This window comes from Choloepus didactylus (genome assembly GCF_015220235.1).
Source record: "Choloepus didactylus isolate mChoDid1 chromosome X unlocalized genomic scaffold, mChoDid1.pri SUPER_X_unloc1, whole genome shotgun sequence".
Lineage (NCBI taxonomy): Eukaryota > Metazoa > Chordata > Mammalia > Pilosa > Megalonychidae > Choloepus > Choloepus didactylus.
This window is the reverse complement of record NW_023637621.1, coordinates 1120503-1147017: the sequence shown is the minus strand read 5'-3', so window position 1 is coordinate 1147017 and position 26515 is coordinate 1120503. Positions and strand designations below refer to the sequence as shown.

At 51.1% G+C, this 26515-nt stretch overlaps 1 protein-coding gene across 1 annotated transcript in view; it reads left to right on the top strand.

Annotated features, from left to right (window-relative positions):
• Positions 1-26515, top strand: part of DHRSX (dehydrogenase/reductase X-linked) — a 393706-nt gene that overhangs the window by 173823 nt on the left and 193368 nt on the right. The window lies entirely within an intron of this gene.

The window sequence follows — 26515 nt, the reverse complement described above, 5'->3', positions numbered from 1 at the left end:
AACATCTTTTGGTTGTCACAATAAGAAGGTGAAGTTCCACCAGCATCTAGTGTATAGAGAGCCCAGATGCTGCTAAACAACCTACAATGCACAGGTCAGCTCTACCCCCACCCCCACCCCCATTCCCACACATGCAACAAAGAATTATGCAGCCTCCAATGGTCAATAACATGGGGATGACAAATCTTGGTCTCCAGTGAAGGACAAAACAACTGCACCCTTGACACCTAGGCTTGATACTCTCAACTATTCATTTGCCAGCAATGACAGGGTAGAGGTCCATCAATAGAATAGATGAACTCAAACCTGTTGAAAGACCCGTGCAGGTAAAGAAAAGCATGATACAGTGGAATACAAGCATCATGTCTGAGTTGGGAAAAAATTCTACTTCATCTGGCGGCCGAGCTGGGGCAGAACTTTCCCAGCCCTACAGCATGGTGCAGAAAGAAGCCATCACTTCTAATTCAGAAAAAATAGCAGGAATTCAGAGCACACAAGAAAATGCAACAGACCCACTTTCTGCTCTTCTTGGGGAGAAACCAGAAACAGGTTTTGCTTGCAATGGAGAAAGGAAAGCAGGATTTGTACAAACTGTTTTATGTTCTCTCTGCCCACTCTAGTTCTCTATTTTGTTCTCAGCAGTGATTGGAAGACTCATGTATGGAAAGAAAAGAGAAAAAAGACATAAATGTTAGCTATGAGTCTCACCGGATTTATATACCAAGGGTAGTCTTTGTTGCTCGATGCCCAATGTACTTGTCACGCAAAACCGTTTCAATCAGACAGCACGTATGAGTACATCTAGCCGATGTAACAAGATGACAGGCTGGCGCCACAAGGTAATAATTTCACGCAACCAGCATAATGCACTAATCACACAGGGCTGGAAGAAATGATTCTGGGATAAGCCCCACCGAGACATGGCCTGTCTGCATCTCGAGGTGAGAATATTTCACTGCAGAGGAAAACATAAAAGTTTACAACACGTGCTATCCACAAAGCAAGTGTACCTTTTTGGGGAAAGAGACAATGATTCTCCAACTGGCAGAGGGTCCTCACGGTTGACTCTCTGACATGAGAATATGAACATTCAGATTCAGGTGCTACTAGAAATTAGAAATCTCCACTTGCTTCTCGCCTCTGGGTGGCCCCTTGTTGTTACCTGGCTCTAGCTGTGACTGGACAACCATCAGGTGGCAAGTGCCTTCCTACAGACAACATGCCAATGTGGCCACTTAATTTAGACAAACTTCCTTGGGACAAAAGATGGTCCCAACCATCAAAAACCCTCCCCAACTCACCTGGCATCTCTCCCCTAAAATTGTCCCATCAACCCTGGATTTGGGGTCACTGGAGCCCCATCTCCCACCTTGGAGCTCAGTGATTTGACTCCCTGCTTTCAGGATGCCAGAACTCTGGCCAGGGAGATAAACAGGGTGCCCCAAGCTGCAAACTCAGCTTGCCCAGCTCTCTCTCTGTGGGAATCTATTGGAGCCATTTTGGCAAAACACAGATGTTTACTGGTGAGCCAGTTTGGGGGTTCAAGGAAAGATTTCCATTTGTAATCCAAGCAAGAGTTCAGGGGGAAAATTTCCTCTGCCTTCCATCGTGCTGCAACTGAACATTCCAAAAGCTGGAAATCCTTCCATGTTTAAGAGTGGGACAGCTCTGTCTTGAGTGAAGGCTGATGGACAGCACAGATTCGGTTCTTGTAAGAACATGGCACTGGCCTAAAAGAGGTGGTGGCAGGACCAATAGCGAGAAGGATAAGGTGGGAGCTGACCACGTGCGTGGGGTGAATGTGTCCACTCAACCAAGACTCTCTTTCTTCCTCTCCCTCTTCCTCCCCCTTCCTCTCTCTCTCTCTCTCACACATTCTTCATCTCTCTCTCTCTCTCCATCTCTCACTCTCTCCCCACCTTCTCTCTCTCTCCTCATAATTCTCTTCCCCTCACTAGTTTATTCCTATCGGCATACATACAGCCTCCTGCATTATTCATATTTAGAAAGAACCCTTCTCGTTTGACATTAGTACACTCTAAAGCTCACTGCATCTCTGCTCCTTGTCACAGCCCAAGTGTGGAATAAGTTGTCCCAACACTGTCCAACATTTTGCCTTCAGGTCCCCTGCTCTGATTCCCTCTTGCTAGAATCCACTGAAATGGCTCTTGTGAAAGTCCAGAGCCTTCCATGGACAGCACAGCAGTGGGTAGCCCTCACTGTCGTTTTGTTCAGCGTGCCATCAGCTTTCAGCGCAGTCAACCCCTTTCTCATCTTCAAGTCCCCTTGTCTCGCACTTCCTTTGTGCACACTTTGTCCTTCTCACTCTCCTTTGCTGAGTCCTCCCTTTTATGCCTAAAATCTTGGGGCTCAACCCACTTCCTTTCCTTTCCACGATCTCTCTCCCTAGGACAATCACTGCATCCTAAGGTTTGAATATCATCTATGTCCCAATGACCCTACATTTCTACTTGCCATCCAAACCTCCAGCATTGTGCAACTGTGTTCTTTATCCCTCTACTTGGAATTCTGAAAAGCCCGTGATTCCTTTCCCAGCCCCCCAATACTTCTCCTGATTATTGAAGTATTAGTCCATAGTCTTTCATTTACAAGTGAAGGAAGCTCAAGTTAAACTTGAACAAGCAAGAATAAAAGCAAAACAACAGAAAAACACAAAACGAGGTCGTGTGTTGACTCATAGAGCTGAGGACATTCCAGCTCCAATCTTTGGTGACAGGTGATCTTGATTTTCAAACAGTGTCAGCTCTCCTTTCTTTCCTTTCTGCTCTGCTTGCTGCTGGATTGGCTTAGTTCTCAGGGGGGCATTTTCTGAGAGCTGGGAACGATGGCTTCCAGCAGCACCAGGCTTAAATCCTCCTAGCTTAGCAGCCTGAGCAGAGAAAAGGAGAAACTCCTGCAAAATAGCAAAGCAAAACAAAAAAGCAAGGTGTTCTGCATTTAGAAAGGGCAAAAATTATAGAAGACCCCACCCTCACCCTTCCCACCGTTGTAAATGGCACCCAGACCCAGCCATCTTCATCGCCAGCTTGGGCCACCTCACAGGTGTGCTCCTCGTCTTCCCTCAACACTCTCCATGCAACGTTGCAGACAAAGCAGCCAGGCCACCGAGCACTCAACCTCACTCCCTCCCTCCCATGCATGCTCTCTAAACATCCCCCACCGCAGCCTGTAAGAGCTTTGGGACCTGCCTGCACCCCAAGTTCTTCTCCGCTCCCACCTCTCACCAACCCTCCACGTTTCCAGCACACCAGGCTTTTCTCTTTTCTTGGAACACTCTCAGTCCTTTCTGGGCTCAAATATTCTTTTCCTGGGGGCTTCAATCTTTCTTGGAAGGCTCAACGTGAATGTCACCTTCTCACGGACGCGACCCTGGATTTCCCATTCAAAGGGGGCTTTTCCGGTGACTCTTCATCATCTGTTTATTCCCTCAAGACCCTTCTTTGGTTATCAGTGGGCTTTGTGTTCACTGTCTGCCTCTCCTATTGCAACATATGCTCCCCGTGAGCAGGAAATGTCTTTTTAATGGGGGCCCTGAGCTCCTCACAGGGCATGCCTTGTAACAGGTGATCAATCAAGATTTGTTTGACAAATGTCTCCCATTCCTGCAAGTCATACTTGCTCCCACCAGGATACCTTCTCTTCTTCCGGAGTAGCTACTCATCCTTTGGTGCTTGTCAGAATTGTGACTTGCTCCTTCATTCCCAAGGGAAATTTGTGCCATGTCTGGGTTGTTTTCACTTGCCAAAAACATGGGAGGAGTTCAGCTGGACTCGTCACTGAGGATAAAGCAAAGCAAAACACGAAAAAGGGTTATTGAAGGAGGAGGAGAGGATTTTTGTTTTTTAAAATATGTTTAATAACCTTTAGGACACTCAAGAAGAAATCATAGCATTCTGTCATAAAAGATTAACAAACTGAGATAAAATGGTCTGCACAAAATTGAAAACCATAACCACCTAATTTAAAATACTGATGCATGCCATTTTTTTCACTGTGAGAATCCAGATTTTAGTAAAGTAGAAAATCAACTAGGAAAAAATATTTCTAGCATGCAGAGTAAAGGATAAATGGAAATTAAAAGGGAAATATTAAGTTGAGACATTGGGAACTTGTGTTCTAGTTTCTGGTTTTATGAATTTGCTTATTCTAATTAATCATGCCTATGAGTTCAAATAATATTTGTCCTTTGGTGTAAGGAATGGGGAGTTATTTCTTAATTGTCACAGAATTTCTGTTTGGGAGATGGAAAAGTTTTTGTAATGTATAGTGGTGATGGTAAGACAACATTGTGATTTGATGATGACCACTAAATTAAATAACTGAATGCGGGATACTGATTACGTGCTTCAACTTGGCGGGCCTGGGCCAGGGGACCGGATCCGCCCCTGGGGAGGGTGGTGGGCATGGGCGACAGCGCCCTCCACAGCCCCCCAGGCCTGGGAAAGTGAGGCCGGAGGCAGGCCCCATTTCCTCACCCAAAATACCACCGTTAGGGGAGGCTTGCCGGAGGGAACCGCCTTTTCCCCACCCCCTTATCTTGCCCGCACACCCCCCGTTGCCAGAGCAACTCCCGCCACCACCAGTGCGCATACACTGTTGCCAGACACCGTTGCCAGAGCAACTCCCGCCCCTTTTCAAACTACCTCCGCGCCCTCTTAGAACCAATCCTAACCTCCGCACCCTCTCAGAACCAATCCTAGCCTTTATCCCCTCAGCATTGGCTTGTAACAACCCCCGCCCTCTCTGCCAGCCTATATAACCTGTGCTCACCCCTAATAAACGCTCTTGGCTTTACCCCCCTGAATAAATCCCCTTTTGTTCTACCCCTACTGGAGGAAGAGTGTCTTGTCTTTCCCTTCTCGCCGCCCTCCACACCTTGCACGCCACCGCCGGGGACCTGGCCAAGTCCCCCGCCTCGCCTTCGCCTCCGGGAAAGAGCCCCCGCCGCCGGTACCCTCAGAGCAACGCCGAGAGCCGAGGGTTCAGCAACCGGCCGCCATCCCCCCAGACAATTTAACTGCGACCGCAACTGGTGCCCCGTGTGAGGATGGTCCTCTCCACACAGCGGTCCAGTAAACCACCCGCTCGCCCGGACGCCTCTCCAACTCCCCTTCTCCTCGCCTGCAAGGTAAGGGCCGCCTCTCCCTCGCCGCCCCGCGGAGCCGCCTCTCCCTCGCCGCTCCACGTCCGGAGCCGCCTCTCCCTCGCCGCTCCACGTCCGGAGCCGCCTCTCCCTCGCCGCTCCGCGCCCGGGACGCTCCTCCTTTCCCATATTAACCCGGCTATTGCCCCCGACTACCTTTCGTCTTCTCTTCCTATGTCCCCCATTCCTCCTAACACTCTTCCTCCAGTAGCTCTCCCTCTTCCCCTCCATTACTTTGCTGTAGTCCTTTGTGTCTTTGTTTCTTTGTTTGGTGCCGTGTGCCTCTTTGCAACCGCCCCCCCAGACTGCTCCAAAATGGCGAACTTCCTCCTTCTTCTTCTACTGAGGGGAGGAAGTGCTCTAGTGATGACGTCAGCCCTAAGCCGGGCCGGAAACCGCATGCGCTTTACCCCGCCCTTTCACAGGGCAGAGCTAGTCCGCCATCTTATGCCTTAGACCCCGCCCTTTCACAGGGCGGAGCTAGTCCGCCATCTTGTGTCTTAGCCACGCCTACCACGCCGCCATCTTGTGACGCTTGGGGCCTCCCACTTCCACCTCCCCCTTCGACAAGCTCCCCCTCGGAGCCGCTACCGGCAGTTGCCACTGCTCCTCCCACCCTGCCGACTAACAACCCCTGGCTGCCTTCTACACCTCAAGGCAACCCTTGGGACAACGCTCCCCCTACCCCCACTCCCGTGCCAGGCCCTCTGCAAGCGCGTCCTCCTTTCTCTCGTGCTTTTCGCTGCTTTCCCCTTAACCTTACCCCCACACCGCAGAAACCGTACGACTGGTATCCCATTGACTCAGATACTATCAAGCAGCTTCGCAGGGCCGTCAAGGAAGACGGGTTAGGTAGCCCATACGCTTCCCAATTACTGCAGGATATCGCCATGGACTTTTGCCTCCCCCAAGACTGGGCCTCGCTTGCCCGTACCATCCTTAGCCCCGGCCAGTTCGTTGATTGGTGTGCCCACTTCCAGGCGGAAGCAGCTAGGCAAAGCGAGCAGGATGCAGCCACTGGAGTCTATCATCACCCCGAAGCCTACTTGGGCACGGGAGAGTTTATAAATGCATCCGCCTATATTAATGCGCCTGCCACCTTTTGGCCTATCCTTCGGGGAATCGCCTTGCGAGCTTTTGCCAACTGTTCCGCCTGTCGGCTTACCAAATTCACCAAACTCCTCCAGGAGCCGAGTGAGCCTTTTGCCACTTTTGTCTCTAGGGTTGAAGAAACCTGCGCTCGAAAAGTTAATGATCCCCAGGCCCAACTGGCCCTCGCTCGAGAACTCATTCTCGAGGGAGCCAATCCCCCTTGCAAGCAGGCTATCCTTCCCTTGCGGGAGAAGAGCCTGCACGATTGGGTACTTGCCTGCAGCGCCTTTGACCCAGCTGCCGCGTCCCTAGCCCAGGCTGTCTCTGGCGCTGTCACTGCCGCCTTAGCCGCCACCGCCGGTTGCTTTAAGTGCGGGCAAAATGGTCATTTTGCCCGGGAATGTCCCAATGAAGAGGTCAGCCGCCCACCCCCCATACAGCGCAATGGGCGCCCCCCTTCCACTCCTTGCCCACGCTGTCAGCGTGGCTATCACTGGGCGCGCGATTGCAAAAATAACCCCAAAAACCTCTGCCGCTGCCCCGGTGTTAATCAGCGCCAAGGCGCTGAGCAAGCTTTAAACTCCAAGCGGGGCAAGCCTCAGCCCCGCCCCTAAGAGGCAGCGTGCCGGCTGGTTCTAATAAAACTCATCACATCACCGGCAATAAAACGCTTCTCTGGACAGTCCCTATCACTCCGGAAAAGCCTACTCGTAAATTAAGAATAGGGGGGCAATGGTACACGGGCACGCTCGATTCAGGGGCAGAGGTCTCTTGCATGCCCGCTCAGTATGCTACCATGTGCATGGTTCTCGATGGTCCCTCAGTAGTGGGAGCCACTGGTACCTCCACTTCTCTTCAGGCCATAGGGCCCATTAAGTGGGAGGATGAAGAAGGCCACTCAGGCACCTTCCGCCCGTTGTTCCTACACACCATAGACCAAATTCTATGGGGCCGTGATATCCTCGCCGCCTCTGGAGCAGTGCTTACCACGCAGCCCCCCCAATAATGTGCGCCACTGCTCGTTTAACACCTCCAGCGCCCGTTCCTCTGCAGTGGGATACTGAGGAACCTATATGGGTAGAGCAGTGGCCCCTTCCCACGCACAAATTAGTTGCACTCCATGCCCTTGTTCAAGAACAATTGGACGCAAGCCACATAGAACCTTCCACTAGTCCCTATAATTCGCCAGTGTTTGTTATTCATAAAAAAGCCACAGAGAGATTTAGACTCCTTCATGATCTGCGGGAGATCAGTAAGCATATTCTTCCCATGGGTTCCCCGCAGCCTGGCCTCCCCCATCCGGTGGCCATCCCGGCCCACTATCATATAGCCACCATTGACATCAAAGACTGTTTCTTTTCCATCCCGCTACATGAGCGAGACCGCCCTCGCTTTGCCTTTACAGTCCCCGTCCCCAATCACGCGGGCGCGGCTAGCAGGTACCAATGGAAAGTCCTCCCTCAAGGGATGCGTAACAGTCCGGCCATCTGCCAAATGTATGTTAATCACGCAGTGGCCCCCCTGCGAAAGCGGGCCATGCTCATCCATTACATGGATGACATCTTGGTGGCCTCTGAGGACGCCGAGGCGCTTCCTCTAATCCTTAAAGACCTCACCACTAATTTAGCTGACCTCGGCCTTACGGTTCAGCCCGAAAAATTTCAAATTGTGCCTCCATTAGCCTTCTTAGGGTTTAGTATTGATAAAACCATTGCCCCGTCCGCTCCCCAGCTGGACATACCGGATCGGGTCACTATCACTGAGCTCCAACAGCTCTGCGGCCAGATCAATTGGCTCCGCTCTGTGTTGCCAATCACCACCGCGCAGCTCCAACCACTCTTTATGCTGCTGAGTGTCCCAGAAGCCCCGCCGCTAGCAATCTCCCGGCGCATTAAGCTCACCCAGGAGGCAAAGGAAGCCATTGCCGCCATTAACAAGGCGCTCGCCGCCTGCTGTCTCAACAGGTTCAGCACTAGAGAGGGCAATCTTATAGCACTCATCCTTTCTACGTCCGGCACACCTATGGGCTGCCTGTGGCAGGAAGGCCCTCTACTTTGGGTGCACCCTGCTAAAAGCCGGCTTAGAAAAATTTGCCCCGCGGTGCGGCTCTGGATCAGCCTAGCTTCAGATCTAGTCACCCTGGCTGTTCATGTATTTGGAGAGCCGCCGGAAAAAATTGTTTGGCCCCTGGACGCAGGCCAAACCCGCCTGCTTATACGTGATAACCCGGACATGCAAATCCTCTTAGAAGGATTTCAGGGGGAATTCAGCTGCCACTATCCTAACCATCGACTGTTACAGGGGCTCGCCAAGCTTCCCTTCCGCAGCCCCTTCCATCCTTTCCCCTCCTCTGCACCCATCCCGGGTGCCACTACCGTCTTCACTGACGCCTCCAAAACCCGTTTCGCCTTCCTCTCTTATTCCCAGGACCACCCGGAACCCCGCCTATTCAGTTATGTCAACCTTCATTCAGTCCAAGTACAATGCTCCCCCAGGCAACTCCAGGGGACCTTATCATAGCAGCCCTTATTCACCTTAATCTACTCACATTCAATAAGGAAGGGCTTTCGCCCCTACATAAACATTGGGGGCCCTCTTATAGGCCCACCCAGGCACCGATGGTTTACTGGAAGGACCCAGAGAATAATGCCTGGAAGGGTCCCTCCCCACTCCTCGCCCAGAGGCGCGGGTTTGCTTGTGTTTTCCCAGATGATGCAGCACAACCAATCTGGATCCCAGGAAGGGCAATCCGGCCCGCCACCAGCAACCACGCGTCTAACGAGACGAGAACGCCGTCGTCTCCGCAACCTGGTGCACCAGATGACAACAGTACACCTGGGCCTGGACCCCAGTCCGAGTGAACCCCCTTTTTCCACAGCCCTCCAGCCGCACCTCAGCTCCAACCAGCCGCACCTCAGCTGCAAACAATGCATCGCCAACCCCACCACCCCGACCTCCTCTACCCCCCTCTCGCTACTCCTCTCGCTACTCCTCTCCCCTCCTCGGCCTTATCCAAGCGGCCTTCACCTCAGTGAATTCCTCCAACCCCAATCTTACCTCCTCTTGTTGGCTTTGCCTCTCCACCTCCTTCCCCCTGTATGAGCCAGTTGCCTCCAACCTCTCCTTTTCAGAAAACACAGAGGACAGCCCCTCGAAATGCAATTGGAATACCTCTGCCGTCCCCCTAACCTTTCATTCAGTCTCCTTTACAGGAAAGTGCATCCGCCCTCGCTCAAGTAACTCTCCCAACCTCACAGCTTGTGCCAACTACTCATCTCCCAGCAGCTCTGCCAAATTTCTTATTCCTCACAACTCCTCCCAATGGCTCTGCTCCTCTACAGGACTTACCCCCTGCCTTAACGTGCAAACCATCAATATAACTAAAGAAACTTGCCTCCTAATTGTCCTTATCCCTAGGGTCCTGTACCACAGCGAGGAAGACTTCTTCCTCCGCCTGGAAAAAACTGCAGCTCCTGCCCCTCTGCAAAAGCGAGAGTCCATCATCGTCCTCACGATCGCCACCCTCCTAGGTCTTGTAGGCACTGGCACTGGAATTGCCGCGCTAGCCCGACAAAACTCTGCCCTAACTCACCTCAGGGCAGCCGTGGACGAAGATATTAGTCACCTACAAAATGCTATTTCCCATCTTAAAAATTCTGTTAACTCCCTCTCTGAGGTCGTGCTCCAAAACCGCCGAGGTCTCGACCTTCTTCTCCTCAAAGAAGGAGGCCTTTGCGCCGCCCTAGAAGAAGAATGCTGTGTTTATGCCAATTCCACAGGTCTCACCGAAGACAGCCTAAAGAAGGTCCGAGAGGGACTAGAACAACGCAAAAGAGACCGTGAAGCTGCCAACTATTGGTCCCACATCTTTACCTCCCTCCTCCCTTACCTCCTCCCCCTCATAGGCCCCCTACTAATAATTATTCTAGCTCTCACCCTAGGACCCTGGGTTATCCGCAGACTTCGCCAACTTGCTAAAAGCCAGGCCAATACCAATGCTGTCCTCTCATCATTTGTGCAAGTCCAGTATCAACAACTTGCCTCCACTGAAGAAGCTAACCCTCCACAGCGTCGCCACCCTCGTCCATCCCACAAGCAGCGAGGCCCCTGTCAAGCACCCGGGCACCACACCAACGTCAAGCTCCAACGTCAAGCTCCAACCTCGCTGAGCCACCATCAACCCCTTTTCCCCTCCCCGGCCTCCCCCTTCCCTCATCCCTTAGCGGACCTCTCCGGTAAGCTTCTTCCTTTAATTAGAACAGAAGGGGGAAATGCGGGATACTGATTACGTGCTTCAACTTGGCGGGCCTGGGCCAGGGGACCGGATCCGCCCCTGGGGAGGGTGGTGGGCACGGGCGACAGCGCCCTCCACAGCCCCCCAGGCCTGGGAAAGTGAGGCCGGAGGCAGGCCCCATTTCCTCACCCAAAATACCACCGTTAGGGGAGGCTTGCCGGAGGGAACCGCCTTTTCCCCACCCCCTTATCTTGCCCGCACACCCCCCGTTGCCAGAGCAACTCCCGCCACCACCAGTGCGCATACACTGTTGCCAGACACCGTTGCCAGAGCAACTCCCGCCCCTTTTCAAACTACCTCCGCGCCCTCTTAGAACCAATCCTAACCTCCGCACCCTCTCAGAACCAATCCTAGCTTTTATCCCCTCAGCATTGGCTTGTAACAACCCCCGCCCTCTCTGCCAGCCTATATAACCTGTGCTCACCCCTAATAAACGCTCTTGGCTTTACCCCCCTGAATAAATCCCCTTTTGTTCTACCCCTACTGGAGGAAGAGTGTCTTGTCTTTCCCTTCTCGCCGCCCTCCACACCTTGCACGCCACCGCCGGGGACCTGGCCAAGTCCCCTGCCTCGCCCTCACCTCCGGGAAAGAGCCCCCGCCGCCGGTACCCTCCGAGCAACGCCGAGAGCCGAGGGTTCAGCAACCGGCCGCCATCCCCCCAGACAGTTTAACTGTGACCGCAACTGAATGTGATTAAAAGGGGAAATTTTAGATGGTATATATGTTACAAGAACAAAAATTAAAAAAAAAACAATTGTTGTACTGTACAACACAAACAACAAGCCCTAATTGTAGGTAAGTTGTCCATATAAGAGGGTATCAAAAGAAATAATTGTAGAAGTCAGAGCAGGTAAATGTCGAAAGTGCGGGACACTGATTACGTGCTTCAACTTGGTGGGCCTGGGCTGGGGGACCTGATCAGCCCCTGGGGAGGGTGGTGGGCACGGGCGACAGCGCCCTCCGCAGCCCCCCAGGCCTGGGAAAGTGAGGCCGGAGGCAGGCCCCATTTCCTCACCCAAAATACCACTGTTAGGGGAGGCTTGCTGGAGGGAACCGCCTTTTCCCCACCCCCTTATCTTGCCCGGACACTCCCCGTTGCCAGTGCAACTCCCATTACCACCAGTGCGCATACATTGTTGCCAGACACCGTTACCGGAGCAACTCTCGCCCCTTTTCAATCAACCTCCGCGCCCTCTCAGAACCAATCCAAGCCTTTAACCTCTACAGCTACCCCGCCCTCTAAACGCCCGATATAAGCTTGTACTCTCCCCTAATAAACTCTCTTGGTTTCTTCACCCTAAAAGAACCGTGTCCCGCCTGTTCCTTTCTCGCCGCCCTCCATACTTTGCACGCCACTCCGCCGGGGACCTGGCCAAGTCCCCCGCCTCGCCTTCGCCTCCGGGAAAGAGCCCCCGCCGCCGGTACCCTCCGAGCAATCCTGGGAGCCTAGGATTTAGCAACCGGCCGCCACCCCCCCCCCCCAGGCGAATCAACTGCGACCGCAACTGGCGCCCAACGTGGGGCCCCTGGAATTAAAAGTCCTCTCCACGCAGCGGTCCAGTGAAGCCACCCGCTCGCCCGGACGCCTCTCCAGCTCCCCTTCTCCTCGCCTGCAAAGTAAGGGCCGCCTCTCCCTCGCCGCCCCGCGGAGCCGCGTCTCCCTCGCCGCTCCACGTCCGGAGCTGCCTCTCCCACGCCGCTCCGCGCCCGGGCCGCTCTTCCTTTCCCGCGTTAACCTAACTCTTACCCCCAACTACCTTTCGTCTTCTCTTCCTACGTCCCCCCATTCCTCCTAACACTCTTCCTCCAGTAGCTTTCCCTCTTCCCCTCCATTACTTTGCTGTGGTCCTTTGTGTCTTTGTTTCTTTGTTTCGCGCGGTGTGCCTCTTTGCGACCGCCCCCCCCCAAACTGCTCTCGCTACTAGAGGCTCCTGCCTTCTATTCTCGCCGTCTCCTTCGGCCTCGCGACCACGGTTTACCTCATTTTCTTTACTCAATAATCAACCCCCCTTTTTCTTTTCTCACTCCGCTATGGGTAATCGTCTATCTGCACGCCAAGCACCCCAAGTTCGTGCTCTGGCTGGTCTCCTAGACACACATCGCTGTAAGGTGTCTGTCCGGCAGCTGCAAGTATACTGGGACCTCCTGCTGCCCTTTAACCCATGGCTCACCACTTGCCATCTTTGGGACCCTGTTACTTATGATCGCCTTATTGATCGGGTCACCAACGCCATGGAACATGAGAGCAAGCGCTTCCCTCCCGGCTTGCTCCCCACCTTAATAACCGTCCGCTCCTGCCTTCAAGGCTCCCTCCCCCCTGATCGAGGCCCCATTAAATCCAAGGAGGCCCTATCAACCCAGTCAACAGATTCAGACAGCGATACTAATGTAGACCACGATTCGGACACAGAGTCCTTAGTCGAGCAGATTAACAACGCGCTCGAAGTGACTCCCAAAAAACAAAATAACACTGAGCCTCGCCAAGATGGCGAACTTCCTCCTCCTCCTTCTTCTTCCATCGAGGGGAGGAAGTGCTCCGGCGATGACGTCAACCCTAAGCTGGGCCGGAAACCGCAAGCGCTTTACCCTGCCCTTTCACAGGGCGGAGCTAGTCCACCATCTTATACCTTAGCCACTCCCACCGCGCCGCCGTCTTGCGACGCTTGGGGCCTCCCACTTCCGCCTCCCCCTCCGGCGAGCTCCCCCTCGGAGCCGCTACCGGCAGCTGCCTCCGCTCCTCCCACCCTGCCGACTAACAACCCCTGGCTGCCTTCTACACCTCAAGGCAACCCTTGGGGCAACGCTCCCCCTACCCCCACTCCCGCGCCAAGCCCTCTGCAAGCGCGTCCTCCTTTCTCTCGTGCTTTTCGCTGCTTTCCTCTTAACCTTACCCCCACACCACAGAAACCGTATAACTGGTATCCCATTGACTCTGATACTATCAAGCAGCTTCGCAGGGCCGTCAAGGAGGACGGGTTAGGTAGCCCATACGCTTCCCAAATACTGCAGGATCTCGGCATGGACTTTTGCATCCCCCAAGACTGGGCCTCGCTTGCCCGTTCCATTCTTAACCCCGGCCAGTTTGTTGATTGGCGTGCTCACTTCCAGGCGGAAGCAGCTAAGCAAAGCGAGCAAGACGCAGCCACTGGAGTCTATCATCACCCCGAAGCCTATCTAGGCACGGGAGCGTTTCTAGATGCGTCTGCTTATATTAATGTCCCTGCCACCTTCTGGACTATCCTCAGAGGCATCGCCTTACGCGCGTTTGCCAACTGCTCTGCCCGTCGACCTGACAACTTTACCAAGCTCCTCCAGGAGCCAAACGAACCTTTCGCCACCTTCGTATCCAGGGTCGAAGAAACCTGCGCTAGAAAAGTTAGCAACCCCCAAGCCCAGTTAGCTCTCACCCGGGAACTCATTCTAGAAGGGGCTAACCCCCCCTGTAAGCAAGCCATTCTCCCCTTGTGGGAAAAAAGTCTAGATGACTGGGTTCTCGCCTGCAGCGCCTTTGACCCAGCTGCCGCGTCCCTAGCCCAGGCTGTCTCTGGCGCTGTCACTGCCGCCTTAGCCGCCACCACCGGTTGTTTTAAGTGCGGGCAGAGCGGTCATTTTGCCCGGGAGTGCCCCAATGCAGAAGTCAACCGCCCGCCTTTCATGCAGCGCAATGGGCGCCCCCCTCCCACTCCTTGCCCACGCTGCCAGCGTGGCTATCACTGGGTGCGCGATTGCAAAAATAACCCCAAAACCCTCTGCCGCTGCCCTGGTGTCAATCAGCGCCAAAATGCTGAGCAAGCTTTAAACTCCAAGCGGGGCAAGCCTCAGCCCCGCCCCTAAGAGGCAGCGTGCCGGCCGGTTCTAATAAAACTAATCACTTCACCGGCAGTAAAACGCTTCTCTGGACAGTCCCTATCACTCCAGAGAAGCCTACTCGTAAGTTAAGAATAGGGGGGCAATGGTACACGGGCACGCTCGATTCAGGGGCAGAAGTCTCTTGCATGCCCGCTCAGTATGCCACCATGTGCATGGTTCTCGATGGTCCCTCGGTAGTGGGAGCCACTGGTACCTCCACCTCTCTTCAGGCCATAGGGCCCATTAAGTGGGAGGATGAAGAGGGCCACTCAGGCACCTTCCGCCCGTTATTTCTACACACCATAGACCAAATTTTATGGGGCCGTGACATCCTCGCCGCCTCTGGGGCAGTGCTTACCACGCAGCCCCCCCAATAATGTGCGCCACTGCTCGTTTAACACCTCCAGCGCCCGTTCCTCTGCAGTGGGATACTGAGGAACCTATATGGGTGGAGCAGTGGCCCCTTCCCATGCATAAATTAGTGACACTCCAAGCCCTTGTCCAAGAACAATTGGACGCTGGCCACATAGAGCCTTCTACTAGTCCCTATAATTCGCCAGTGTTTGTTATTCATAAAAAAGCCACAGGGAAATTTAGGCTCCTCAATGATCTGCGGGAAATCAATAAGCATATTCTTCCCATGGGTTCCCCGCAGCCTGGCCTCCCCCATCCGGTAGCCATCCCGGCCCACTATCATGTAGCCACCATTGACATCAAAGACTGTTTCTTTTCCATCCCGCTACATGAGCGAGACCGCCCGCACTTTGCCTTTACAGTCCCCGTCCCCAATCACGCGGGCGCGGCTAGCAGGTACCAATGGAAAGTCCTCCCTCAAGGGATGCGTAACAGTCCGGCCATCTGCCAAATGTATGTTAATCACGCAGTGGCCCCCCTGGGAAAGCGGGCCATGCTCATCCATTACATGGATGACATCTTGGTGGCCTCTGAGGACGCCGAGGCACTTCCTCTAATCCTTAAAGACCTCACCACTAATTTAGCTGACCTCGGCCTTACGGTTCAGCCCGATAAAGTTCAAATTGTGCCACCATTAGCCTTCTTAGGGTTTAGTATTAATAGAACCATTGCCCCGTCCGCTCCCCAGCTGGACATACCGGATCGGGTCACTATCACTGAGCTTCAACAGCTCTGCGGTCAGATCAATTGGCTCCGCTCTGCGTTGCCGATCACCACCGCGCAGCTCCAACCACTCTTTATGCTGCTGAGTGTCCCTGAAGCCCCGCCGCTAGCAATCTCCCGGCGCATTAAGCTCACCCAGGAGGCAAAGGAAGCCATTGCCGCAATTAACAAGGCACTCGCCGCCTGCTGTCTCAACAGGTTCAGCACTAAAGAGGGCAATCTTATAGCACTCATCCTTCCTACGCCCGGCACACCCATGGGCTGCCTGTGGCAGGAAGGCCCTCTACTTTGGGTGCACCCTGCTAAAAGCCGGCTTAGAAAAATTTGCCCCGCGGTGCGGCTCTGGATCAGCCTAGCTTCAGATCTAGTCACCCTGGCTGTTCATGTATTCGGAGAGCCGCCGGAAAAAATTGTTTGGCCCCTAGACGCAGGCCAAACCCGCCTGCTTATACGTGACAACCCGGACATGCAAATCCTTTTAGAAGGATTTCATGGGGAATTCAGCTGCCACTATCCTAGCCATCGGCTGTTACAGGGACTCGCCAAGCTTCCCTTCCGCAGCCCCTTCCATCCTTTCCCCTCCTCTGCACCCATCCCGGGTGCCACTACCGTCTTTACTGACGCCTCCAAAACCCGTTTCGCCTTCCTCTCTTATTCGCAGGACCATCCGGAACCCCGCCTATTCAGTTATGTCAACCTTCATTCAGTCCAAGTGGGGGAAATTCTGGCAGTGTCATACGCGCTAAACGCCCACTGCAGCCACCGAGTAAACATTTTCACTGACAGCCTCTACACGTATCAGGTCTGCCGAGTCCTCGCATTTTCCACCTTTTTCCCCGGGAACTCGGCCATCGATAAAGCACTTTCTGACCTCAGAAGCATCTTAGAGCATAGACAGGATCCTTGGTTCGTTAGCCACATTCGTAGTCACTCAGGCCTTCCGGGGCCCTTGGCTAATGGCAACAGTATAGTAGACCAAGCGGTCTCAGCTCAAAATATCCAAGCTATGCTGACCCACACAGCGGCCCCTCCGGGGGACGCTGTTAACCAGGCCAAGTTATTGCATTCCAGGTTTCACTTTTCGGCTACGTCATTGCATCATTTATGTGGCCTCCCCCTGGATACCTGTAAACATCTTGTCCGCAATTGTGCAACTTGTGCGCCCTTTGCGCCGCTTGGCTCCCTGCAACCTCAGGGAGTCAACCCACGAGGCCTAAAACCCAATTCTAGATGGCAAATGGATGTAACTCATGTACCGTCCTTTGGGCGCCTCAAGTATGTACATGTAATGATTGACACCTTCTCAGCCATGTGCTATGCAGTCCCCCTCGCCGGGGAAACGGCCAAACACTGTATCAAGGCCCTAAGACAGGGAATTCTCTTCATGGGAGTCCCCTGGGACATAAAAACGGACAATGGGCCTGCCTATCGCAGTGCCTCCTTTGCGGCCTTTCTTCAGTTATATAACATCACCCATCATTTCGGCATCCCTTATAATCCACAGGGACAAGCCATTGTGGAAGCTGTCCATCGCCGCTTAAAAACACAAATTGAAAAAGAGAGGGCAATGCTCCCCCAGGCAACTCCAGGGGACCTTATCATAGCAGCCCTCATTCACCTTAATCTACTCACATTCAATAAAGAAGGACTTTCGCCCCTACATAAACATTGGGGGCCCTCGTATAGGCCCACCCAGGCCCCGATGGTCTACTGGAAGGACCCAGAGAATAATACCTGGAAGGGTCCCTCCCCACTCCTCGCCCAGGGGCGCGGGTTTGCTTGTGTTTTCCCAGATGATGCAGCACAACCAATCTGGATCCCAGGAAGGGCAATCCGGCCCGCCACCAGCAGCCACGCGTCTGACGAGACGAGAACGCCGTCGTCTCCGCAGCCTGGTGCACCAAATGACAACAGTACACCTGAGCCTGGACCCCACTCCGAGTGAAACCCCGGAAAAACAAGAAATCAGAGAAATTATACGCCTCTATAGACGGGCAAAAGCCAGCCCCCTACACCTCCTTAACCCCCACCCGAGCATTGCTTCCCTTCTAATGATCATGCTGGCTCTCGCCTCTTCTACCCAGGCTGTCTACCAGCCCCACTCCCCTCACCAGCCTTGGAAATGGACCTTGGCACGGTGGGAAGATTCCACAGTTATACAAACCCAAGTTACAGCAGGGCAACCTTCTTTTCTCGTCAACGCCTCTAATCTATTTCCCAACCCTCCCGTTGGCAGTAATGAACACCAATATTATATGTGCCCAGCCTCCAACCCTGGAAAATCGTATTGCAATGCCCCCAATCAATATTATTGTGCCTATTGGGGCTGCGAGACACTAGCTACTGGTTGGAAGCCGTCTAGCGTTGATCACTATCTTACCCTACGCTGGGCCCCTTGGAACTGCAAACCCCGTGATGAGCCTGTTTATTTCAGCACGGACGACAGTTCCCACCTTCCACCCACAGGTACCTGCACTCACCTTAATCTTACCGTGCAACTTCCCACTAATCCCTCCTGGTTACTCGGTCGAACTTGGGGCTTCAGAATCTATAAGGACGGAACCGACCCAGGATCACTTATTCTCATAAAAAAAGAGGCTGCAAACCAACCAGGCCAAAATACTGCATTAAGAACACCCTCTGGCATAGGTCCCAACCAAGTCATTAACCCCCTTTTTCCACAGCTCTCCAGCCGCACCTCAGCTCCAACCAGCCGCACCTCAGCTGCAAACAATGCATCGCCAACCCCACCACCCCGACCTCCTCTACCCCCCTCTCGCTACTCCTCTCGCTACTCTTCTCCCCTCCTCAGCCTTATCCAAGCAGCCTTCACCTCAGTAAATTCCTCCAACCCCAATCTTACCTCCTCTTGTTGGCTTTGCCTCTCCACTTCCTCCCCTCTGTATGAGCCAGTTGCCTCCAACCTCTCCTTTTCAGAAAACACAGAGGACAGCCCCTCGGAATGCAATTGGAATACCTCTGCCGTCCCCCTAACCTTTCATTCAGTCTCCTTTACAGGAAAGTGCATCCGCCCTCGCTCAAGTAACTCTCCCAACCTCACAGCTTGTGCCGACTACTCATCTCCCAGCAGCTCTGCAAAATTTCTCATCCCTCATAACTCCTCCCAATGGCTCTGCTCCTCTACAGGGCTTACCCCCTGCCTTAACGTGCAAACCCTCAATACAACTAATGAAACTTGCCTCCTAATTGTCCTCATCCCTAGGGTCCTATACCATAGCGAGGAAGACTTCTTCCTCCGCCTGGAAACAACTGCAGCTTCTGCCCCACTGCGAAAGCGAGAGCCCATCACCGTCCTCACGATTGCCTCCCTCCTAGGTCTTGCAGGCGCTGGCACCGGAATCGCTGCATTAGCCAGTCAAGGCTCCGCCCTAACTCACCTCCGGGCGGCTGTTGACGAGGACATTCGTCACCTACAAGACGCTATTTCCCATCTTAAAAATTCTGTCAATTCCCTCTCTGAGGTAGTGCTCCAAAACCGCCGAGGTCTCGACCTTCTCCTCCTCAAAGAAGGAGGCCTTTGCGCCGCCCTAGGAGAAGAGTGCTGTGTATATGCCAATTCCACGGGTCTCGCCGAGGACAGCCTAAAGAAGGTCCGAGAGGGACTGGAACAACGCAAAAGAGACCGTGAAGCCACCAGCTATTGGTCCCACATCTTTTCCCCCCTCCTCCCTTACCTCCTCCCTCTCCTCGGCCCCCTACTAATGATTATTCTAGCTCTCACCTTAGGACCCTGGATTATCCGCAGAATTGTCCAGCTTGTAAGGAAACAAACGGATGCTATTTTCTCCTCGTTCGTGCAAGTCCAGTACCAGCGACTCGCCACCTCTGACGCTCCCTACTCCGAGATGACAACCAACCCTCCGCGACCTCACCGCCACCGGTCAACCCGCCGACCGCGAGGCCCTTCTCGATCGCCTGAACATCGCACCAACCTCGAGCTCCAGCTTCTCTGAACCTCCAACTTTAAACCCCCCACCCTCGTCCATCCCGCAAGCAGCAAGGCCCCTATCGAGCGCCCGGGCGCCACAACAACGCCGAGCTCCAGCCTCGCTGAGCCACCGTCAACCCCTTTTCCCCTCCCTGGCCTCCCCCTTCCCTCATCCCTTAGCGGGCCTCTCCGGTAAGCTTCTTCCTTTAATTAGAAAAGAAGGGGGAAATGCGGGACACTGATTACGTGCTTCAACTTGGCGGGCCTGGGCTGGGGGACCTGATCAGCCCCTGGGGAGGGTGGTGGGCACGGGCGACAGCGCCCTCCGCAGCCCCCCGGGCCTGGGAAAGTGAGGCCGGAGGCAGGCCCCATTTCCTCACCCAAAATACCACTGTTAGGGGAGGCTTGCCGGAGGGAACCGCCTTTTCCCCACCCCCTTATCTTGCCCGGACACTCCCCGTTGCCAGTGCAACTCCCATTACCACCAGTGCGCATACATTGTTGCCAGACACCATTACCGGAGCAACTCTCGCCCCTTTTCAATCAACCTCCGCGCCCTCTCAGAACCAATCCAAGCCTTTAACCTCTACAGCTACCCCGCCCTCTAAACGCCCGATATAAGCTTGTACTCTCCCCTAATAAACTCTCTTGGTTTCTTCACCCTAAAAGAACCGTGTCCCGCCTGTTCCTTTCTCGCCGCCCTCCATACTTTGCACACCACTCCGCCGGGGACCTGGCCAAGTCCCCCGCCTCGCCTTCGCCTCCGGGAAAGAGCCCCCGCCGCCGGTACCCTCTGAGCAATCCTGGGAGCCTAGGATTTAGCAACCAGCCGCCACCCCCCCCCCCCAGACGAATCAACTGCGACCGCAGAAAGCCCAGGAACTGCTCTGATACATGACCATTCATGTGGAGTTCTGAGTGAAAATTTACTAGAGAAACAATTCTAAACACATTCTGGTAGAATTTTCAAACAAGAAAAAATTTTAAAAAATGTGCAAGTCTCAATGGGGAGACAAACAGTAACATAAGAACTCACACTGGTTTCTTTTCATTTCACCTCAGTCACTCTAAATGACAGAATAACATTGAGTTGCCAAGCTTTGATGGGGGAAAAATCATTATTGAAAATTCTTCACTGAAGTCATTACAGAATTATCTATTTTCCCCCTAATATTGCTTGACATCATTTAAAATATAGTTAACACAATTATAGTGCAGTACCCCAAACTGAGTGTTGGAAAAGAAACCACTTTCTAAGGAAATCCATTAATCCAGGACTGGAAAGGATTAATTCCCTAAAGCAAAACATTTTCATTGTGGTTCATTATGCCACCCAAAGCAGTTAGGAAAGTGCAAATAGGGTTTAATTCTTAATTCAAACTTCAAAAAGCATCAAAACTCCAAATTAAACAGATTATAATTTTCAAAAAACCAAGGCACATCCAACTAATATTTGCATTAAAATCTATCAAGCTATGGAACAGGAACAAAATATTTTAAATAGGATTCTCATTTTTAAACTTATAAGCAAATGACTAAATAATTTGCATACTCTTCTCTGAGGGACAAATCCAAAATTGGTTCATTTTAATTTGCTTGATATTTTACTTCGTAGATCAGTGCTACTTCACAGGCAGAGTGGGGGTAAGCTTTCTATATTGTAGTTTAGAGTTGAAAAAATGTTAAAGAACTAAAATATCTTCTAAAATTCCCTCAACTGGTTTTGTGCTACAAAAAAAAAAAAATTACATTTGGTTGGGAAACTGGAATACAGGCCATTCAAGAAGGGGTGTTTCAAGAACTGAGCATCCACGAGTCTGTTTAAACGCTTGTAATTGTGATGATTTCAGGAATTCAGGATAATTCTTTATGGAGGGCCCCATTTACACATAGAAAATGGAATCTCAGGTGCTCCAAATCTGTGCCATCATGCTTAGGGAGAAATAGGGAATCAGGTGTTCATGTGTCTATGTGTCTGTGTGTCTGTGTCTGTGTCCATGCATGTGTGTATGTGTGTGCGCTTGTGCGTATACCTGTTTGTGCATATCCATGTGTATGTGTGTGTGCATGTGTGTATGCCTTCATGTGTGTCGGTGTGTGCATGTGCATGTGTATGTGTGTATGGATATATGTGTGTTCATGAGCCTCTGTGTATGCACACACGTGTACATGTATGTGCATCTGTGTGCATGTGTCTGTGCACATGCATGTGTATGTGTGCATGGGTATATGTGTGTCCACGTGTCTCTGTATGTGCATGCATGTGCATGTGTATGTGCATCTGTATGCTCTGTGTGTGCACGTGTGTCTGCATGTGCATGTGTATGTCTGTATATGTATTCATGTGTGTGTCTGTGCATGTGTATATGTGTGTGCATATGTGTGAATGCTCATGTGTATTCTGTGTCTGTGTGCATGTGTGAATATTGTGGGCTTATGTGTGTATGTGCATGTGTGTATTTTGTGTTGGTGTGCACATGTGTATATGTGTGTGCATATATGTGCATGCACACATGTATTTTGTGTCTGTGTGCATGTGCATATGTGGGTGCATACATGTGGATGTGTATTGTGTGTATGGGTGTGTGCGTACATGTACATGTTCATTTGTATCTGGTGCCTGTGTGCATGTGCATAGATGTGATGTGTATAGTGGATGTGTATTGTGTCTGTGTTCATGTGTGTGTATATGTGCATACATGTGCATGCATATTTTGTGTTTGTGTGCATGTGTATATGTGTGTGCATATGTGTGAATGCTCATGTGTATTCTGTGTCTGTGTGTATGTGTGAATATTGTGGGCTTATGTGTGTATGTGCATGTGTGTATTTTGTGTTGGTGTGCACATGTGTATATGTGTGTGCATATATGTGCATGCACACATGTATTTTGTGTCTGTGTGCATGTGCATATGTGGGTGCATACATGTGGATGTGTATTGCGTGTATGGGTGTGTGCGTACATGTACGTGTTCATTTGTATCTGGTGCCTGTGTGCATGTGCATAGATGTGATGTGTATAGTGGATGTGTATTGTGTCTGTGTTCATGTGTGTGTATATGTGCACACATGTGCATGCATATTTTGTGTTTGTGTGCATGTGTATATGTGTGTGCGTATGTGTGAATGCTCATGTGTATTCTGTGTCTGTGTGCATGTGTGAATATTGTGGGCTTATGTGTGTATGTGCATGTGTGTATTTTGTGTTGGTGTGCACATGTGTATATGTGTGTGCATATATGTGCATGCACACATGTATTTTGTGTCTGTGTGCATGTGCATATGTGGGTGCATACATGTGGATGTGTATTGTGTGTATGGGTGTGTGCGTACATGTACATGTTCATTTGTATCTGGTGCCTGTGTGCATGTGCACAGATGTGATGTGTATAGTGGATGTGTATTGTGTCTGTGTTCATGTGTGTATATATGGGCATACATGTGCATGCATATTTTGTGTTTGTGTGCATGTGTGTATATGTCTGCATACATATGTGTGTGCATTTTTTGTTTGTAGGCATGTGTGTATATGTGCGTGCACATGTGTGCATTTGTATCTTGTGTCTGTGTGCATTTGTGTATATCTGTCTGCATACATGTGCACATGTATTTTATGTCTGTGTGCATGTGCGTATGTGTGTGCATATGTGTACATGTGTATTTTGTGTCTGTGTGCATGTGTACATGTGTGTGCATATGTGTGCATATTTGGCCAACTCCAGAATTCTCAGATAACACATAACTGTGAAAAGTGCTTTCTCAAACTCAAAGGTGTGAGACTAATCAGTGGAAAGAAAAACCCAGGAGAGGAAGTAGTCAAGCAAATTTGATGAATAAGAAGTAGTCTTGTGTTTTTTTTTTTTCATTTCCTTCTGGAATCTTTTCTAAGGAAGGCAAAATGAGTGTAATGGTTTTCAATACTGTGATGAATGTCATACACACTGGTCAGTGAGCACTTGTAAGTGCTTATGGCATGTAAAGCCACCCTTGGGTACCGAGGCTTAAACCTCTTTCAAGGAGTTGGGGGTCCTTTCCTAATGCAATCATTCTCTCTTGCTCTCTCCAGCACGGCTCTCAGCACCCTTTCTGCCCTCAACGTGCAAAACCATATGGGTCCCCCCCATGATCAGCAGTGTCCAGCGTCTATGCGGGTTCATGCTGACTTCAGCTGGCACTAGGCCTGGTATCCCTTCTGCTTGGCCAAAGCCCTAGAGCAGAGCAGCATTATGGCTGTAAGGAGGCCTAAGCACTTCTGCCTACATTTGTTAAAAAAATAAGTCTGTCTATCCATCCATCCATCCACCCATCCATCCATCTATCCATCCATTCACCATCTATTCATCCATCTATCCATCCATCTATCCATCCATCCATCCATCCACCCATCCATCCACCCACCCATCCATCCATCCATCCATCCACCCACTCATCCATCCATCCATCCACCCACCCATCTATCTATCTATCTATCTATCTATCTATCTATCTATCTATCTATCTTGCTTTGCTAAAGCTGAAGATATGCAATATACCTGAAATGAGTTGGCTTTTAACAATGGGATTTATTAGCTAACAAGTTTACAGTTCTGAGGCTATGAAAACGTCCAAATTAGGGCATCAACAGGATGATATCTTCTTCCTGAAATAAGGCTGCTGGCAATCTGGGCTCCTCTGTCACATGACCAGGTACATGGTGACGTCTGCCTGTCCTTCTCCCCTGGGTTTCACTGTTTCCAGCTTCTGGCTTTGGTGGTTTCCTCTCTGTTTTCTGTGTGTCTTCTCTTTTAACTTCTGTCTCCCTTAGCTTCTCTGGGGATTTTTTTTTCTGTGACTCCACTCAGTCTTTTATTCTCATGTAAAGGGCTCCAGTAAGAGGATTAAGACTCACCTGGGGCTCACCTCAACTGGAATAACCGAATCAAAATGTCCCACCCACAATAGGTCCACACCCACAGAAATGGATTAGCTTTACAACATGATCTTTTCTGGGTGTGCTGCTTTGAAACTGTTATGGACCTCAGAAAAGCCATGACCTTTTAATCCAATCTATTTATCTATCATCTATGTATCCATCCATTATCTATCTCTATCTATTCTTTCACCTACCTATGTATTCAGTCATCATCATTGATCATCTAGCTACCTAGCTATCATTATCTATCTTCTATCTATCATCTATTTATCTAACTGCATGAACAAAATGGATGAATAAATTCCTGTATTCTTTCCAGACAAAGGAATTTGTTGTTTTCTTATGGACACTAGAAAATTTTCTTATTTCACATAACCTATAATTTGTGCAGCAGTAGCCTATATACCAGAAACTAGATATGATGAATACAATGATGAATAGTGCCTTACTAAGACATTGTTTATTTGGGATATGAGTTGAAAGGCCTTTGGGGGGTCCCTGCCTTTGGAGACAGTGCACGTTCTTCTGCATCTTTCATCAGAGAGAACATCCCTCCTGCCTTGTTGCAGCTCCCAGACCTGGGGACCACATGGGGCTGAGGATCCCCAGCCTCTGGAGACAAGCACTGCAGATTTTAAAGTCCACAGTTTGTATTTTGAATATAAATATTTATGTAGTCATAATCATCAGTCTTTGCATTGAAGGCTTCCGGGTTTGGTGTCATGCACAGAAGTGCTCGCCAAGTATCTGATGAGTGAATAAGTGAAGAGCTCTGCTGAGATGGAAAATCACAGCGGCCTTGGAAGGTCTTTGGGATCAGTCAAGAGACCAGAAGAAAGACTCAGATATTGGTGATCTTGAAGTGGCTTCCTCATAGTCAATACTTCATAATTTTCAATGACTACAACTTTTAGCTGCCCAGAAAGTAAGCTTTTGTTTGTGTCCTGCTGAATTACTCTACTAATTCATAATCAGAAGTAGTACACAGTTGGCAGCTATGCATTTGGTAAAACTAGGCAGAGGCATTCTAAGAAGTTATTGAGCAGAGTGTGATGGGCTGCTTTCTGACTTCTCTCCCTTTTCCTCTCCTTTGAGCACATAATCAGCTCAAAGTGGTGTTGGGACAGATGCTTCATACATGAGTGGATGCTTGTTTGAAAAATCATGTCTTCTGGGGGTGTATTTCAACTGATGCAGAGGAGTAAGTGATGGAAGGAGGGGCCCTCTCGTCTCGATAATGTGTGTCCCTCCAACCCAAGCTGCCAAAGCAGGAGACTGGAAGCCGGAGTGTCTTTAGGGCAAATTTGCATTGGAAGACTTTCCCACAGATTGAAAACCTACCCAGGACCTCGCAGCCAGTCGGAGAGGCAGTGGTTTCTCTCTTCACCGTGTAAGCTGTGACAGCTCTGAAGTTACCTGATTCTTTCAGTGTCAATACTGAGAATCAAAGGAAAGAAAGGGGCACTTGGCTGGAGCTACCTGTGCCCACTCCCAAATGTTGGCTGCAAGTTATTCTATGTGTAGAGGAGTGGGGAGTGAAGGTGTCTCCTCCAGAGCCGAGCAGACTCCCTGCTTGCTTGTGCTATGATTGTTTGCTATTCTCCTAGAAGGCGACACGGGGTAACTCCATTCCCTGCCCCCACCCATGTCACGCCACCCAGAGGATCAGGCATGATTGGGATGGTGGAAAGAGAACCAGCACGGATTGAGCACTTGCTGCATACCACTGACGCACTAAGCTCTCATCACACTCTGGGGATGAAGGATTGATGTCAGTTCCATTTCACGGTTTAAGACATAAAAGTTTGGAGAGATTAAATCAATAAGTAAGTCAAGGACCCACTGCTGGTTAGAGATAGAGCTTCCCCTCTCTTAAGAGATGCCAACATCATCTTGGCCTCTCACCTGATAGCAATAATTATGGGAATGAGGAGTTTGAACACTCCTGTGCCAAATCCAAGCCCCTTATCTGGGCAATATGTCCACTCTTCCATTTCATTGTAGCAGGCTCGAAACCTCACACTTATTGGCCTTCTCTCCTGCTGATGTGATAACAGATCATCTTTTCACTGCACATGGGAACAGATAGTAACTAAATAAATTTCTTTTTTGACCACA